This window comes from Leptidea sinapis, chromosome 8 (assembly GCF_905404315.1).
Source record: "Leptidea sinapis chromosome 8, ilLepSina1.1, whole genome shotgun sequence".
Lineage (NCBI taxonomy): Eukaryota > Metazoa > Arthropoda > Insecta > Lepidoptera > Pieridae > Leptidea > Leptidea sinapis.
The window spans coordinates 682,602-701,828 of record NC_066272.1 but is presented as its reverse complement, the minus strand read 5'-3'; the positions used below and the strand labels follow the sequence as shown (position 1 = coordinate 701,828).

Here is a 19,227-nt window from a genome sequence, read left to right as displayed (position 1 = left end):
ATTCAAGTGAAGCTTAAATTTTATTAATCAAATATTAAAATGCACATTTCAATATCAATTAACAGATAGTATATCTGTGGTTTCCGTCAATGCTCACAACTCACAAGATGTTCCTAAGTCCGTGCTATTGACCCACTACAAGTTTTTGTTCGTCTAACGGATCGGCACACTTGATTTCTTCTTGACGTTTAACTTAATGACTTGGGTACATCTCTAGAAACTGTAAATTCATTAGACACGGTCTTTTTTTCTAGTGTTCGATTGTGTCGTATTTGTCACTGCAGAGACTTTTATTAATATAATAAAGCATATAATGTGTTTTGCCAAATTCATTAAAAGGAATTTTACATTGGGTGTAAGGCTGAGATGTATATAGCGTACTTAGACTTTACTTACGTAAATCTTTAGCAAAGTTTGATAAAACACGAACAAGGTGCCTTTTGCATTGTGTTGTCTTTAGCCTAATAATTTCACCTGTCAAATAAATCAATTTGAATTAAAAATAGTTTAAGAAAAAATGATTTTACTGCAAAAAAAGCGTGGGGTGCATGGTAACAATAGTTAGAAATATTTTATGAACAGATATGAGTAGAAGTGTAATTTTGATAATATCCTGAAAAGCACCTCACGCTTTTTATTACAATAAAATATTTTTTTCTTACACTATTTTTAATTCAAATTTATTAAGATTTAATTTCTATTTTTTCGTGGGATTTTCTATAAAAGCGTATTTTTTTAGTTTTTTTTTGTTCTTTTTGGTCATTAATAAGTATGGCAAATTTCGAAAATCCGACGTTTTGAAGAGGGTCAAAATCATGTTCAAAGATTCCGTTACATAATAACATACGTATGAAGCTAATAAAAAGGCGTATTAAAAATTAAATCAAAGTTAAGCTAAGCACACACTCAGCAAAGTTTTACATATGTAACATCCGAGCAAAGTCTTCGTAAGTTTCGTACTGTAATGTGACATATATTACTTTAATTTTTGCTCGAGGCTGTCTTGTAAATCTTAATGGGTACATCGTTTATTCAAAATTACTTATTGACAGCCATTTAACATGCATTCGGAAAAGGGAAGACACCTGAGAAGAACGATAAATATTCAAATTATAGAACAAATTAATAAATAATATCAAATAACCATAGTAGTGATTGGTCCATAGCCAAGGTATTGTTTATATTATAGTATCTAACATATTTTCACAATCCTTTTAAAGTTTGCACAAGGAAAGTGTTACTGACTCGTGATAGTCGAGTATTACTTACATACGTGGCACAAGTGATACTTGCTCCTGTTATTAACATTATGATATTCGCAATTGACATATAAGTAAGTCATAAGTCTGAGGTAACTAATATAATTTTTTCTCATAATGATTGCGTGGAATGTAGTAAACAAAATATTCATATCAAAAAGCCTATTGCTTGAATGAAGACAAACAGAGCGAGATTATAATATAATACCAATATGTTACACAGCTATATTATAAAAAATAAAAATAAAAATAAAAAAGCCTTTTATTCCCATACTAAATTACATAATTAAGTTAAGCTAAATTTAAAAATTAAAACAAACCTATAATTATTGTTAGTAAACTTAACTTAAGACTAATATTATAAGAATTTAAAAAGAGAATAGTTTTATGTTAGTATTTTTTTTCTATTTCTTAATAATAAATGTTTAATTAGTAGTATGGGCCCCTCTTTGGGTGAAGGCCTCCTCCATTTTTTTCCATACTATTCGGTCTTTGCCCAATATTAGCCAGTCTTTTCCAGCGTATTCAATCACATCATCAGCCCACCTCTTACACGGTCTTCCAACTTTTCTAATGCCCACCTGCCCTTTCCATTTCGTTGTATTTATCGTCCATCTGTTGTCTGTGAGTCGTGATATATGACACAGCTATATTACGTTTAACATATTATCATCTTCTTGATATTTCCCATACAGTATAAAGTATCGACGTGTTAATATAAATATTTTATTATATTTCTCACGCTTATTTACTTATTTATACGCACGACATTTGTTATTGTTAAATTATCTAAGGAGGGAGAGAGAGTAGCTCTCAGTCACTTCATTGATAAGTTAATAGAGACATTTACATCTATAGGGAAGAGAAATTAGCTTGTTATTTAGTAACATTTCTCGGGCCGTTGTAGGATTGATTGAGGTGATTTGTAGTTCGAATTTAAGATGTTAATAAATGTTGATTTTATGTTTCCGCTCAAAATATTAATGAGTTGTGGTAATTGTGTTAACTCTGGTAAGTTCGTTCAGGCTTCTGTAAGGTAAGAGGCCATCCATACGTCCCTCGAACTTCATCATTTTTTGACCTCCCTCCCAACCTTGCCACATCTGGTCCCTATTGTGAAACACACCACCCCCAGAACATATTGTGCAATTTAATATTAAGCAGTTAATGAAATTAAAGCTATAAGGCAATAAATACCCAGTTTTATTGAGGGCCTTTCGTTGCCGTTTCTAAGGCCGGGTCTACACATAACGAACGACAGCGAAAGAGAGCTATCGAACGAGAGAGAAAGAGTGTATGGCGAGGTTAGTAAAGGAGAAGGAATACTTTTCGCTGGCTTTCCTTCGCTGTATTTGTACAAGGTATAAGCAGAATTCAAAAGTTTGTTATAATTTTGAAATGATATTCCTCACTTCTGCGATTAAATATACCTACAAATTAAATTTACGTAAGAGTACGAATCGGTCGCAGCGAAATACGAAAATAAACTAAAATTATGACATCTTAATCTATGTGAAATAGTTGGTAATAAATACACACGCACACTTGACTATGAATCTCGCCAGCTCTTACCATCAATGTGATGCGAACTGCGACCAAGGGCTCATTAGCACGTTGACTTATCCATCAGGTATCCACATGTAGCCTGTGAAGTGTGAATCTACATCCCACACGCGGAAGTGCAACCTCAGGCACCAGACAGACATAATTTATTTATCCGTAGTAAGCACAGCCCCCAAGATCGGAGATTTGTAAATAAATCTTCCGTTTGGGAGCCTGATCATAGATACCGACAATTAGCTTCCCGCAGTTGGCAATTGTTCCACAATTACTGTCCGCAGCCTTATCATTATTCTCTTATCACTTAAGTAGAATTTACTTGCTGTTCCCGTGGGGCAAGTAGAAAGTATAAATTATACGATTATAGCCATTAAAGTGCTGAATGTTGGACCTAATAATATTTGTGATTTTAAATTGTGATATTTCGTTGAGTTTAGATTAGTATCAGTGTATAATACTTCGTAATTGATATTCATTTGTTTATATCTATTGATACTCTTACGAAATAACTGCTCAATTTGCCTAACTGCATTACACATAGATTGAAGCAAATAATTTTGCAACTTTTAGATTACCGGAATGAATTTAAATGAATTGCTGACTGTATTGATGCCTTACCAGTCCTGGATTGAACTGGATAACTTGATTCAATTTTTCCCGTTGTCTATCAGACATTTAAATATAAATAAATAAATAAAACCCAGGATCTCAAAACCCAGGGTTCAACTAAAGTTAAGGTTACCTTATTATTATTAGATATAGTAACCATATCAAAATTAAGGCTAATATAAATATAAAATTGTTCTGACTGACTGAAGTTGAGCGTAAAATGAAACTATCAATTTGATTATAAAGCAAAAATTAAGAACATTTAGTTTAGTTTAATTAACAGCATCCGGGGCATCGAACGGAACTTCGGTGATGTCAGCAGAAGCCTCTTGACAATTTCTCATTCTAATATTTAGTTAAAATCTCAAACCATCATAGCGTGCATTCAAACTGTTTAAACGTGAGACTAAACGCTAAGTACTAGAAGCAAAAGCCATAAAAACTTACTACGCAATGTGATAATATAATCGCACGCTCAAATAGTCCATAAACACGAAAACGTAGAACAAAAGACTACTGTTGTGTACACAGAAGTGTTAAAGTTAAAGCAAGCTATCTGCTGGAATGTTTGATTGACAGCAATGTTTTAAACCTTTTCTAGTAGTATTTTTGTAAGCAGTTTGTATTTGTATTTATAATAGAACTTCTACATAGTTAAAGTATATGAAAAAAGTTCCAATATAAACATAAATTAAAAAACGGAATTTATACCTCTGGATAATTTGTAGAAAATGTGTCGTGTTCTATTAACATTTACCTTTACTAAAGTAAAGCTGAATTAAATATAAAGTAAATATTATCGACTTTAAATTAAATAACTTCTTATTTCGTCCAACAAATATATATTTATGTGTATGTTCATAAGTATTTTTGTTGATGACGCGTGTGTTACACATTTAATTAAATAAAAACTAAAGAATTAAAAGTAGTGTGATTGTAACTGCATTTTTATATGAGGTTCAGGTAAATGTAGTTATACACATACTAAAAACGAAGAGGAACTGTTAGTAAATTTCGCCAAAACGCATGTGTCGAACGTAACGAACGGCCGAATTCCACCACCGGACATTACGTGCAAAGTACCATCCGCATCACGTAGACGTCTGGCATTCCACAACCGCGCGTTTTGTTCGAAATTTCATGCCTCGCACAGCCACATTGTGGAATCAACTACCGGCAGCGGTCTTCCCGAACAGATACGACTTAGGGACCTTCAAGAAAAAAAGCATACATACATACATACCACCTTAAAGGCCGGCAACGCAATTCTTGACACACCTGTTGTTGCGGATGTCCATGGGCGGTTGCCTCACCTCTCCCCATCCCGTGAGCTTCTTGCCTGTTTGCCCCCTCTCATAAAAAAAAACGAATGCCGGGTTCAATACAGCTACAATTACACGGGTTTCCATTATTAGTATTTAATATAAATATACTTTATTATTCCCTTCACATTAGATATCTACTATTTGATTTAAATATATATTTATTGACTGCGCTGTAATCAAATTTGAAACTTTCTTTATTAAATAAGTTTAAAAACATGAAGTATCTTGCCATGTAGCTGTTAAGTGAAATTAGGTGTAAAATCGAGGAGATAAACGCCAGTGGAACCGTACACCATAGTGGAATCCATTAATACTAGTTACTTCCTAATAGTACAAGTACTAAACCATATAGGCTGTGTTTAGTAACAAATAAGGGCATAATGGCGCCAAGAAAATTTAATTAGAGAACTTGTTTCATTGAATTATTTTATAACTAACAATTTATATTGACTCGGTTTTATTGGATTAAATAGTTGTAAATATTGAATTGCCGTAATTTAATTGATTAAATTGCTTAGAAAGGCTATCGTGTTAGCGGGTCGCTGTATTGTTTTATACAAATACTAGATAAAATCAGCCATGGCTGACTATGGTTCATTTATAATAATATTTTCGTAAAAGTTTGAATGTTTGTTACTTAATCACGCCATACTAGCTGAAATCAATGAAATTTGATCTGGATTAACATATATGATATGGCAATTATTTTAATAGATGAAGTCGAAGATAATAGCTTGTCTTTTATATAACCCCCGCTCGTTGAAACAGCGACGGAACTTTTCTCTGTTGACGAATGATTTTAAAAATATCGTCGGAGTTGACGTTACGAAGTTGGCGACCGGATCCCATCCTATCGTGCGCGTATTATACTATAACGAGCGGCCGACTGCGTACAATAAAATATAATATTATATAGCCTGAAGGCAGTCGCTCCATTCCCAATCTGTGGTATTATTAAGTCATTTATGTTATAGTAATCTTTACAAGTAACTGTACGAAGACGCAGTGATAGTAGACCCACGATCTAGCCAAGATCGCCGGAATACGTTGGATGAGGGCAGCGCAGGACCGATCGTCGTGGCTATCCTTGGGAAAGGCTTTTGTCCAGCAGTTGACGTCTTCCGGCTGATGATGATGATGAACCTTTACAACATATACCTACGTTTTTTATAAAATTCTTTGGAATTTCGTAACACATTTGCTTTGTACACTTTTTGGTACTACGTTGTAAAAATATATATTCGCAATGTTATAATGCTGCCAAAATAGCTTGCACGGAAAAAAATATAGGAAGTACATAATATCAGTGTTAGGAAAATACGTCATAACGTTTGCTGAGAACTTTCCTTTTTGCGAATCGCGCTGCTGCCTCGTTTGTTATCATTCTAGTTATTAAATAATCCTTCCATGTTTTAAGGCATTAATATCTCTTTCTTTATTGTTTTTTAACATTTGTATTGTTATTTTTTCTTTTCTTTATATAATGTTAATTGTTCATATACTTGTAAAAAATTTGGTGGCAGTTTTCGCAAGTATATAAGTTAATATTAGGATTATCACTGTTTATAGCAAATTTGCTTATGTGCCTGTGGACATGATTAACATTATCATTAATGTTTATCTCTTTAAATTCTGTCTAGAGGAAAGCTAAGCCCTTTTTCACATTTAATAATTCTTAAACAACATTCCGTGGCGCTCACGCGGGCCTGCCACCAGTGTCGTAAGGACAACAGCATCTGAGAAGTTTGTTCTCGGCAATGTCTCCCTCGCAAATTGACTAACTGGAGAGATATTTTTGATGTTGAGTAGTTCAGAAATATTATATATCGGGCTGTTTTGATTTTTCAGTTATTGTTATCAGATTTACATACTTCGCCCCAGTTTCTGATATATATGATTAAGCCGATTTAAGTTCTTTTAAAGTACCTATTTTAGAACTAAAATGTCATAAAAGGAAAACAGGGAGACAAAGATAATGATAATATTGATATTATTTAAAAAAAAAAATGATTTAGCGTTAAAAACATGGAGAAAAGAGTCGAGAACGTTTGTATGGAAAAATTGCAAAAAAAAATCCTCTTTATGATATCATTCTGTTATTGCATACAAACTTATTGTCCCACCTGTTCAATAGATCATACCGCACTACGCCTGCTATTCGGCTTTGATCAGACGAAACATTTAAACTGGTTTGTTCACGCTGCCAGTCGATATGATATATACACCTAGTCACTAACAAGCAATTTTTCTTCGCATCTCTTAACAATTAATCTTAAATTACATTAACATATCATCTGCTATAGTTAATGCTTCGTCATAATCGTTTAAATTTACATAAGCGTTATTTCTTTAACGGATCGTGAACGCATTGCGATCATAAATCATTTAAATTAGCTCCTATTAATACAATGTTACGGTTGAGTTTGAAATTGAACTGCCAAATTTTGATAATGCTGTGTCGATGGTTTAGCTGGCATTGTTTGCATTCCAGAAATGTTTAGTTCCTCACCCACGGGTACTGTTATGAATGTTTGTTTTGTATGAGGTTGCGATTAAGATAAGCAAAGACATTCAAGTTCAAGAAGCCATATTTAATGCAAAGATAACACAGTTCAGTTACTATTATAAGAAATCATGTATCTCGAATACTTTTTAATGTCACCAGAGATACATTTTGAGAGAGAATAAAACGGCGCAAGAAACTCTCCGAGTATTATTTACTGCTAAACATTTAGCATATTGCGCACACGCATGAGTGAGTTTAATTGGACTATAAACTGGAAATACATTTATTTGTGTGACAAATACGGTAAAACAAATTAAATAGTCATATTATAAACCTCTTTAGAAAGAGTATTTACCACTCGGCAATAAGTTGTTATATTCAAAAAGTCATTTTGATTTTAAAATCGTAAACAATACAGTGTTCTTCGCAAGAATAAGGCCAAAAAGAATTTTAATTATTTATTTAGTATACTCGTAAACTATAATTATCAGAAATCTGTATCTAATGCCACATGCTGAGCTAATATCTTCGAAAAAACATCGCTTATTTATTCACCAGCCCTTTTAATAAATCGAAGCAGGTAGTAGTATTAGAGTAAATAAAAATCTGGTCAAGAACAAAATCCACTCTACTAAAAATTAATAATATCATATTATATTTAATCAAAGGAGATTGACCACCGAAGTAAGGGCATTGATTTCATCATCATATTTCGTTCATCATCATCGTATTTGCAAAAAATGGGTTCAAATGTTCACGAGTATAGTTTACATTAGTTTACAATTCTTGACAAAATTGAAACATATCAGATGATTGTAGAGCGATTCGTATTTCAAATAAATATTTTTTTGTATATCGGGTTTTTATCAGAGTTAAACATTACATTGTTATTACTTATAATAAAAAAGCAATACCTTTGTCTGACCTCATACCTACTAGGTAAGTACCTACTGAAAAGAACCGCAAATGTATAAAAATAAGGCTCAATATACTATTAATATGCATTCTTCGTATAAATAGTATGAACGGCGGCCACATCAACGCGGCTATCCAGTAGGGACTAGGGATTCACGAGCGAACAGTCACCTATTTCACCGTTCCGTCTGATCTTTTAATTATAAAGCAAAGCATATTAAAGGTCATTGCGATCCAAATTTAAGTATTTTAAGCTAAAACTTTTTATTTTATCATTTTTGTCTCAATTTTTTTTTATTACAACTACATTTTTGTCTGGTGAAGCTTCGTATTTTAGAGAATTTTATTAAGAAAATTGAATTTTTGACACCAGTTTGATTCTGATAACAAAACGAAACCATGTTCGGTCAATCCCCTTTACCTATTATATTTGTAATTTGTAAGCTTATTTAACATATTACAATGCTTTCAATCAATTTACTATACTTAGTTTGAGTTGTGAGTTTATTTGCTTCAACATTAATATTATTTTGTTTTCTTATGAATAGTACCTCCCAAGTATAAGATCTTTCTATTTGACTTCATACAATCGACAAATCAAGTTATCTGATTAAATATTATGTACATTTTGGTATATCATGGGGAGCACTGGGAGGAATTGCTCAGGTAAATACTGGCATTTCAAAACCCCGTCATAATCGTAATTTTAAATCAATATTATTTTTTGATCTATCTCGATAACGTATTAAGACCAAATCTCATGAAATCAATGTATTAAGGTCACGTGTGGACTACTTTAAATTATTGTGCCATTACCACCAAATAATAAACAAACAAGAAACCATGACTATAAAGTTACCAACGGAATAGAATCAAACATACAATACAAAACAACCGTTAGTCTGTGTAATTGTTTGTATAAACATGAACATCTTTATAGTGTTAATAAAGGGATCACGATCCCGCGAGCCCGGCTACAATAACAAATCACGATTAGACATCACGTCGTATGTTACTTAAACGATTCATTTCATCCAGTGCAGCTCTGGTAGTTACAGTTATTTTGTTTTCGGTTGTCTTGAATGCATGGAGATAATTACATATTGATTTAGGTGTTAACTGTCTGGTGGCGAAATACAGTACTTCGTTTTATTCATATAAGCGCCCTAATCGACGCACGCACACATAAACACCATTTACACGGCCGCATAGCAATCTTGGGGCGACAGAAGTATTGAGTGGCACGCCGTGCGACCCTGAGACTTGTGGCTGTCCGAGTTTAATAAGCTGCGCCGCGCCACCCACCTCGTCAATTCGAAATAATACTGTTGGTGTGTACCGACCCTAAAACTTCGCGAAGACGTAGGTATAAATTTCAAGATAACGCTGAGTTACGCTGCTATTCTATTACTGTGTTGTGCTGACATACGCAGTGCTTGAGGTCTCGGGTTCGAACCCGGTACCGATTTTTCAGTAGGAAAATTCGTGAGAAAATCAGCACAAGGTCAGGAATAATGCCCGTGGACTTACCATTTATTACGTAGAACTTAGAAATATAACCGGGAAATGCAGATTTGTAGCATCTCTGACTAATATCGCTTCAGGGTTATAAACACGCGGGTGTCTTTGATTAATTAAGATGTTATAAACAAATGAAAGGCTTTTTTTTTACGACAACAAGGGACGAGACGAGCAGGAAGTTCAGCTGATAGTTATTGGTACGCCCTGCCTGTTACAATGCAGTGTCGCTCAGGATTGTTGAAAAACGCAAAAATTCTCAGTAGATAAGTCTTATTTGCCCTGTAATTTCACTAGCTACGGCGCCCTTTAGACCGAAACAAAATAGTGCTTACACATTATTACAATAGGAGCCTCCCACTGGTAAATGCCCTTAATCGTTTGTTACGTCCTGTGACTTCCTCATTTTTCTTATACCCCGGGGAAGCACAGGGTATATACCGGAATTCGTGGCCCTCAGCCATGTGGTTGGCAGTAAAAGGCACAGGGAACGAGATCCCCAACTGGCATCCTGGCATCAGGAAAGATGTCACATGTGAAAAATTGAGAATTGATTAATTAGGGAAATATTAAAATTGAGGAAATATTAAGGATTAATTGAGGTACATTTAGTTCGAAGTATGTGTGGACCTGTCAAATAACGTCATGCCGTCAGTACAGTCACATTGAGGCCACCACATAGACTTTGGTTTGTGTCATTAAATATGCAGACCGCACACCCTACATTTTGCGGTTATCATCAATTGCTATGTTAATTCATGTGACTGACTTCTTGATCTTCTTCTCGTATTAGTTTCACTTCGTATTGATACAAGTACCATATAGTAATAGAACACTACTTTAACATAATACTAGAGCGCCTGAATCGACATACACTCACATAAACACGGCTGCCAGTGCCACGACGTACGCCGCTAGTCTGCGACGCTGGCCGCCTGGTCTATCGTTATATACATGTATACATACATACATATATATGTATGTACCAACCCTAGCGCTCCGACCCACACGTAGGTATAAATATCAAGGAGACCGCTGAGTTGCGATACTGTTATATTACTTGTATTGTGATACAAGTATCGTGCCAAACTTATATTAGTTATTAAAACACTAAGAACAGTGCATTTTAATATAGTCATAAGAACGACATTCCGCCTTCGACGCCGCCGGCTTGAGTAAAAACGTGACATTAGTTCTGAGCGAGGATGTCACCACATGTTATTGATGCGGTAGACCAATACATCAGTGTCAGTTTCAAGAGAGATTTATACTTATTCTTTGTAAATTTTCATTCCGGTAACACTTTTTTGCGTGCGATGAAAGATCGAATATATTAATAATATATTATCAAGCAATACGTACTTATCTATTTACTTTAAATAATCACGATAATTTATAATTTATATATATATATATATATATATATATATATATATTAATGAAATTTAAGTTAAAAAAACAGCGCTTGCCAAAGTACACATGACAGAAGTGCAAGTTAGAACAACAGACCAAGCATACACCATCGTAGCTCCTCCAAGCTGACAGCCCGATAATGAGCCACTTAATTTGATTTGTCAATAAATAGTGACTCTACCGTTGGTAGCACAACACAAATACGCAACGCTCAGAAGACTTACGCCTCCATTTTTTTATATGAGAGTGAGAAAATGTGTTTTTATGTTATGTTAATCGAAAACCGCGGCCTATTCACATCTTCAAGATGAATTTACAGCATTTGAGATGCCGTCAATTCATCTTAGGATGTACTGAGCTAAAGTTCAGTTTCAAAGTTTGGAACAATTTCTGTAAAATCCCACGTTTGTGGAACGCTAGGCATTAAACAACGACGTCAGGAGGAACGCTAAGAGCCGGAAACAATGTAATTATGACGTGACGTTCGGTGCTACATTTATTATACACAAATTGAATTTGTACTCTCAAATTTATAGAGGATTTAAACTTGCGCCCCAAAAAATATACCCTAGCAGTCTGACCAACTAAATCAAGCGCACTAATGACGCATGATCCGTTAAGTTTTGTATGTTTGTTCAACTCTCGGATTGTTACGCCTTACCTTATAAAATAGTATTTTTAATAATCACTTAAAAATTACAAATTGTTTAGAAGACAATACTTAAGCTTTTATTTAATTTTTGTAAGTATTATTCCTTTAGTCTGTATGGTAGGTACTTTGTCTACATGCTTCCATCTCAACCCGAAACTTTGTATTTGTGAAATTAGTGGTGGCCGTTTTCACAAATAAAGATTGTAATGATAACATTATTTAAAACTAATTTTGCTTTCACAGACCACATTTGAAATAATTGTTTTAAAAGAATTGAAATATTGCCATTAACAGATACATTAATTCATCATGAACCTAAATAGAACTACATAATATAAATTTCCGTAAAACAACATGAATGAAACGCCTTCCAAGTACTAATTTGCAATATTTTCGAATTGTATTCCACCGTCGTAACAGTCCATTCAACTTGCAATCTAAAAATATATTCGGAACGTGATCTGCGAAATAAAACTAGCTTCACTACGAACGGCTTCTCACTTCTTTTTATGTATCAAATGTAATTATCTCATCAAGCTTTTGCAAAATGGCATCTAGCGACGTAAGGGCTTTGTCAATAGCAATGTTAATATCAAACATTAAATTATTATGTCCCAGAAAGGAAATGCAATCGCACAAAAAGCTTACAACATTCATCACAGACGATTTTTGATTTATGTATCTTTAGATCGCTTTTAGCTACTAGATTAAGTTTCCATTCATTTCTGTGATTGCAGATTTTATGATTAGTATATTCATTCATTACTTTTATTAAAATACTAGCTGATACCGGAACATTGTCCTCGTACACACGTGACTGAGCACGTGCTTATGATAAATGTTTTTCCTTAAAACTTTAACACTTTACATTAAATGAAAATATCGCAATTTTTTTTAGATAAAGGCCATGTGTCTACTTTTATCATTTCATTTCATTTTTATAAATCACTATTGTCAGCATTTTTTCTCTTAAGCTGAGCCTTCTTATAAAGCCTTCTTAGACTCTGCCCAGACTTTACTTACATATATCTAACGAAGCTGAGTGTGATAAACCGTGAATTTAACCTATTGCTTGATCTTAGCTTTTAGCTCAGCATAATATCATCTGTCAAATGAGTATAATAAGAAAATCGAAGGTTATGCTAAGCTTACAGCCTTAAAGTCATTATAGCTGAAAAATAGATCAAATTGATTTTATTGTATAGTTATGAGATTTTCTTATAATAGCAAACTAATAAATAATCTAGTAATTGACTGTTCCAGAAAAAGAGAATGAGATATATTATTAATATTCGTGTGTTTTGAATGTTTAACAAATTAGTTGCACATTTATAATTGTTGAGGTTACAAATATTTTGTAAAACCCATTTGCTAGATTCGTACGGTTTGTGTATATCAGGCCAATGGGTTACGAATATAATATTTAAGATGCATGAGGATAACATATACAGGAAGAAACATAAACTATAATACATAATAAAGTCAGTGTTTGAACATGTCCACTTCGAACAAAAAAACAACAAAACAAAAAACATACCTTCCTAATCGATGGAGGATTTTTTAACAGTTGCAGCGAATGTACGGTTAAACTATAAATTGTTATTTGAATTACGATTGCATTTTATATGAGAACTACATTATTACTATAGCGATAAAAAATAATTGTCGTTAAAATCACAGCTTGATACAACGCCCACAGTGGGAGCTTTCTTATGTACCCAAAAATTCTTTGGTTGATTGATTTTATGTTCCAATAATAAAATATTTCTATAAAGTTTTTATTCCAGCCTTCACATTTAAAACAGATAAACTCGTTAAATAAGTAACTTTTGTTATTTTAATTAATTTCCTGGTATTATAATTATTAATGTATGCCATTTATTGTTCGCAGATATGAGGATGTTAGTGCGATTATGAGGAGTTATAAACGCTGTTAGGTAAGTTCAATATAATGAGGTTATTTATGAATTAATTGAAAATCCATTATGGATGAAAGCCAAGGTGTGGCTACGTGGACGGCTGTATCAAAGCTTGCGGAATTAGTCGACGACCTACGCAGCTCTTGTGAATAGAGATATTAAATTATTATGACTTGCTTAACGATGATTTACGAGCACAAAACCCGTATAAGGACATCTGAAAACTAACTATAACTGTTAAATATGAGCCATGCTAGGTGTTAAGTTTGTCTTGTTTTAATTATACACATAAAAAAGCATGAACTGTCGAATTGATTGATATAATTGTTCTGCACCTATAACAAACAATTCGCCGATTATAGTAAGCTTTATGAAATTTTTTTCTTATTTAGTTGGACGGAAACTCGACCTTCAAGAAGTAAAATGTGAAAATTAGAAATATGGATGTCATTAATAAGAAATATTCAGATCTAATTGTTTGGATATTGTCTACACGAAGAAATGTTAAATTTAACGTTATCAAAGTTTATATGTACAAAACTGTAGAAATGATTTGAATTATTTCTTGATATATATTACATTGTGCGACCGTCTAATTGACAATGTCGAAGAGAAGGCAGAGTATTAAAAATAAAGTGAGAAAAATTTCGATTATAAAATCTCAATAACTACCAATTTGAATGAATTGCGGTTGATTACAACCTCTGTGCTCGGGGCGACCACTAGCACCACTAGTCTCTATTATTGCCCGTCAATTAAACTTGACAATTTTATGTTCAATTGACGACTTACGAATCGTGAAAGGACCTTCAAGTAATTTCTATCATAATCCGTAATCAAATATCTGTTCGCCTCAGTGTTCCCGCGTTCCGCGTTCAATCAATAACTGTATTAAAAAAACACATGAGAATTATTTATACTTTCAAATTTAAAATCATAGTTTTATTACTGTTTTAGCAACACACCAACGATACAGGTCATTTATATAATTATAAAAATCAATAAGGATTGCACTGCACATTTGACATTTCTTTGTTTATGTTTTGTAAGAAATGACGATCATGGCGGCTCCCTTTTTGGAGATTATTTATCTTTTAAACTTAAAAAAACTTTTCTTACCATAATGTAAGTAAGAAGTATTTTGAGGCAATAAAAACACCAGTGGCTACCCCATCTTTACGATCATTTTCAAATATATTATAAACAATTGAAATTTATTCCAATATAATTTTCCTTACATCTGACTGATAACTTTCATTTTTCACGAACAGAGCAGTCTGCTCGTGAAAAAGTCAATGCCTAGTATATTAATTCTGGACTTAAAGAGACCCAAATTATATTGTTCTATAAAAACCGACATCGGAAGGTTCGCATCGTAACTTACATCTAATTTATATTTTCAAGTTGGCATCGTAACTTACCTTTAATTTGCGTTCGTAACTCGGCATCGTTACTTACATTTAATTATAAATGTAAGTAACCAATGCGTGAGGGAGTTTTTAATTCATTCCGCGACTAAGTGAAGTGCACTCTCTAAAATATATTCCACATTAAACCGATAAGAAATCCACCTGTCTGTGTTTCAAGTTTCGAAGCCTGTTTCAAACCACGAATGGTCGCCGCTTATCCTTTTGCTCAATGCTCTATTGATTCAAGAATTGCCAACTGGTATTAGGCACATCCTCCCAAAAATGGTTATAGTGTTCTAAACACGAGACGAGATTAAAATATATAAAGTATCGCCTGATCTTGTTTGAAATTAACTGTAATAATAATAATAAATCTTTATTTGTTGCAAAAAAAATACAATTTTGCTTAAAATTACCCTCGACCCCCAAACTAGGACAGCCCGTGACATGGGGGTCAGTCTCTTCCCAGTTGTGCAATGTAAAATGTCAAATAACAGACATCAACATATTTTAAGGTCTAACAATGGAAGTTATGCAACAAATTATGAACACAGAAACTATTTTATATATAATTTAGGGCGTGTGTTGTGTGTTTGTGTGTGTATGTGTGTGTGTGTGTGTGTGTGTATGTGTGTGTGTGTGTGTGAGTATGTGTTTAGCTTTTTATTTATCAAATGCTATACCTGGTTTAAGTAGTGGTGTCCGAATAAGATTTTCAGTAGCTTCATAATTTAGGTTTCTTAACATGTTCTTGAATTTATGTCTAAGTTCATATATATTACAATGCATTATTTTAAGTTTTGTATTAATATTTTTGAAAAGATATCGTCCCAAATAGTTATATTGGCGTTGTACAAATGAACTTTTTGTTCGGGGAATGTGTATTACAGGTCGACGTCGGGGAGTACTGTCCAGTGGTGGAACTCGGTGCATCCGATGGTAACGTGTAACGTTGTCTATATACAGCTGGCGTACCGTAAGAAGTTCAGTGATTTTGTATAGTTCCTCAGTAGAGAATCCACGAGGTTTACCGAGCATCACCTTTATGATAGCTCTTTGCGCTCTTTCTACCTCAATAAGGTGTGAGGAGGCTGCTCCACCCCATGCAGATATGCAATAGATCATTAGGGATTGACATAGTGCTTTATAAACCTGTATTATCAATTTGGTGTCAGCAACGTCACGGAGGTTTCTAAATACGGGGATTAGCCTCCTGACTCTATTAGCAAGTGCTGTGATGTGGGGGTGACACTTTAGGTTTTCGTCGATGACAACTCCCAAGTACTTCATGGTTACTTCTTTACCGAGTACTTCACAGGAGCAGTCATTAGGAGTGACTTCTAATTTGTTACAGTGTTAATGTGTGCTGTGATATAAAATATTCGGCAATATCTGCTTCCAAATCATGTATAAGTACAATAAATTTAATGGTTAATATTCAACTAAAAGGAGTAACTGTCACTTTTCTCCACTACAAGTCATTTATCTGTAAATCTGTTACATGTTAAAGATGTTTCAAGAATGTCTGTAACGTGATAACTTCTAGAAAGACACAACTAAGAGCGGCATGTTTCATATTCATACAGTTGTGTTTAGACAAACTTACAAATCTTGCCTGATGCTTATCAAATAACCAATAAAAACTGTTCAAAAATTTAAAGTGTTCTTTTTAGATAAGGGCCACGTGTGTAAAGAATAAAACTTAGAACAATTAATTGAACATTTTCAGTAGTTTTTCCGTGATATACTACCATTTTTTCTCTTAAAGTCTTTACGGTTGAAAAGTAAGTCAATTGTGTTCTTACTTTTGGATTTTTTTCAATTTCAAGTGAAAAAAAAAGTTAATCATGACCACTGAGCGACCTGTGAGTAAAATAATAATAAACACAATTTATTTTGCACATGAAACACCGCCAAAATGACAGTTTTTTGTCAACGAAGTCATTGATAGCCATCACTGGTTTTTTATTTGTAACGAAGTAAAAAATTGTTTTTGGCGATTTTCTTAAATTTCATTAACTTAAGTTAAAACGTGTATGTTCTGTGAATAACAGTAATGCAAACGATATTTAAAATTATTTATAATTGTCAAGAAACTGTTCATTGGTGTGATCATTGTTTTAAAGGTAAATATTAAATTTGATTTGACTTGACAGGTATTAATTTCAAACTTATCTGGTTATATAAATATATTTTTGCGTTGTTAGTAACAATACTGTTCTGTTAGAAATAAGAAATTGTTTTTCTCGTTTCTAACAACTTGTTAAAGTAAATACTTTTGCGCCGTTTAAAAAAGATTCAGTAGAGATGATTTAAAAAGCTGGAGGAGGAAAGTAGCAAAGCAACATTGTATTTTAAAAGTTGTTATTTAAAATTAAAGGAGGCTGCATTTTACCTGAGATACCTAAGATAAATATAGAATGTTTAAATGCGAATTATCAATTTTTTTTCTACATCCCCTCGGGTACTTACATTTTTATTTATTACTAGCTGACCCGGCAAACGTTGTATCGCCATATAAATTAATAAAAAGAAATGTTTGGTGTAAAAAAAATGGGTGTTGGCCGATTCTCAGATCCAAAATATAACGATAAGTGTGAAGTAGTAGGAAAAAAATAGGCAATCTGCGAGCTATGAATAACTATTATAATGTGTTATTTTGATGTGTAAGATTATTGTAATTCAGCAGTTTTTGCGTGAAGAAGTAACAAACATACACACACACTCACAATCTTTAGCATTTATAATATTAATAGTAGGATGTATCTAACCCGATGCCTCTTCCGCAAGACGCCGTATCCGCTGCATCCGACATTTTCTACTTGTTTGTTATATTTACTGGATTATTTAAGATAACTTCTCAATTAGATTTAATATTTAAGGATTTTCTCATCAATTTTTACGAATTATAACGGATAAAATATAAAAACCAAATATAAAACGAAAAGGTTACGTTCATTGAGTTTCAAACGTTAAGTAATACATCTAGAGCTACAGATATGTTCTGAATTAACTTAAGCAACCGTTTCATCTCGCCTGTTTGTAGGTGTAACTGAATCAGCTCGAGGCACAAAAGTAACAATACAATATGTACCGTGTAATGCATCAATGGGTTGAGACAAGTCGTGCTAGCCTTGCATAAATATGAGGCGATTGACAAAAGATACTTGCTCGAGAAACATCTTGGTATGACAATATAGAGCTAGCTAGCTATGAACTAACACAATAGCCAGTCGTTACGTTCAAATTTGGTTATTGTTACGTATTCTTATTTCTAGAAACTGTACCTCAGTAGGGATCTTTTGTGATTGTAAATCGGAGGCATTTGTGTCTTTAAACAGTACTTTGAGGTACTATGTTTATGTTTCTTGAGTGAATGCTTTCAATATTATATATGATGTTATACTTTCTTTGTAAAATAATAAATTCAATATTATTTAATTTAAATTGTTCTTATACGTAACTTATACATACTGTGTATTTTTTATGAGAAGTGACGTGACTTGTTATGCTTACAAGTCGGTAAAGTCGAGTCAATTTGTTGTGGGACGACTCTCAAATATCAAAACAACTATATTACGAAATTCAAAAGAATTATTTAAATACGTTTGTATGGTAAAAATTACTACAACATAAATGACGTTCTTAGCGATGATACCTAAAATTGAGAATGAACTGACCGCTGCTAGGGTATTTAAATTATAAATTTGTTTGTATCGAAATTTGATGTAAAAAAAAAGAAGATGCCTGCTGTGTTTCATGCACCTGTTCAACTCAAATCTTAAGCATAAATTTCGCTTGAGTAGTAGTTTGGGACTTTCAATAAGTGATTTCATATCTTTTTTAAATAAAAATATTTGAATTTCAACCCAAAACTCAAAGCGACACCACAATTGCGATGGTCACATTAAGACATGAAATTTTCATTCTCTTTGGCCCAGTAATTCATTAGCTACGATACCCTTCAAAGCAATCACAATAATGCTTGTACATTGCTGTTTCACGGCAGAAAGGGACGTCGATTTATTACCTAGCCGCAATCCGTGCAAAGAAGAAGCCTTCCAAAATTGTTAAAAGAGTGTAACTAGAAACATGTACATAATGAGATGGTACTGAAGTATTGTCTAAACTCTAAACTATCA

General features: G+C 33.3%; 1 protein-coding gene across 3 annotated transcripts in view; it reads left to right on the top strand.

Moving 5' to 3' along the window:
* Window positions 1–19,227, top strand: part of LOC126965627 (cadherin-99C) — a 222,660-nt gene that overhangs the window by 79,670 nt on the left and 123,763 nt on the right. For all 3 annotated transcript variants that reach the window (XM_050809296.1, XM_050809293.1, XM_050809294.1), the window contains exon 2: window positions 13,649–13,694. The gene's annotated coding sequence lies outside the window, so the exon portion shown is untranslated. The remainder of the gene's footprint in view (window positions 1–13,648; window positions 13,695–19,227) is intronic.